The sequence below is a fragment of the Colobus angolensis genome, unplaced genomic scaffold (genome assembly GCF_000951035.1).
Source record: "Colobus angolensis palliatus isolate OR3802 unplaced genomic scaffold, Cang.pa_1.0 Scaffold16, whole genome shotgun sequence".
Lineage (NCBI taxonomy): Eukaryota > Metazoa > Chordata > Mammalia > Primates > Cercopithecidae > Colobus > Colobus angolensis.
The window spans coordinates 23,619,711-23,620,423 of record NW_012114710.1 but is presented as its reverse complement, the minus strand read 5'-3'; the positions used below and the strand labels follow the sequence as shown (position 1 = coordinate 23,620,423).

Here is a 713-nt window from a genome sequence, read left to right as displayed (position 1 = left end):
GAGCGCGCGCAGTCCGCAGTCTCCTCGTCCCCGGCGCGGCTCCCCGCCCCCTCGTCTGCCAGGGGTGGGCCTGGGGCAGCCCCTTCCACACATACAGTCGGCAACTTCCTTCCCCGCCCGACTGACCGTCTGCTCTTTCTGGTCCGCACCCTGTGCTCTGATTCCCCGCTCGTACCTTTCCCAGGCTCTCAGACTGCCCCTCTGTGCTGTGCAGGGGACGCGCGACCATCCCGCGTCTGCTCCGGCCGCCGCTGTGCGACACACGGTTTAGCGGATCCTGCACCTTTCCAGACGGGGGAGGGGGCGAGGAGGAGGTTGCTTCACCGTCTCGCCCAGCAAACACCAGGGATCCGTAATCACCTGCTCGCCAGGACCCGCGGCGTGGCCAGACCTCCTCCTCCACCGAAAAAATTAGTCACATGAAAAAGAATCCTTGGAGCCAAAAATGAGAACCATTGAAAACAATGCCCTAGATCCTAGATTTATGAGGCAGGAGTGCCAGAAAACAGAAATTACGTCTGGATTCGTCCTGGTTTTGATGTGGATTACTTTTGTCTAGATAACTTCAACCCAGTTAAGCTCGATGAAATTGAACACTTCGTTTAGTAATGGGCACCAAAAATAATCTGACAATAAAAGAAATTTCGAAATAGAACTATTAGTGTGCTTTCACAAACTTAGTCATTTGTAACGTTATTTCTAGGATTTCTTCC

At 53.9% G+C, this 713-nt stretch overlaps 1 protein-coding gene across 1 annotated transcript in view; it reads right to left on the bottom strand.

Moving 5' to 3' along the window:
- LOC105508351 (double-stranded RNA-binding protein Staufen homolog 2) overlaps positions 1 to 269 on the bottom strand; it is a gene marked incomplete at its 3' end in the record, with an annotated part of 155,296 nt that extends 155,027 nt beyond the window's left edge. The window contains exon 1 of the mRNA XM_011937205.1: positions 176 to 269. The remainder of the gene's footprint in view (positions 1 to 175) is intronic.
- Between the last annotated feature and the right edge of the window lie 444 nt (positions 270 to 713).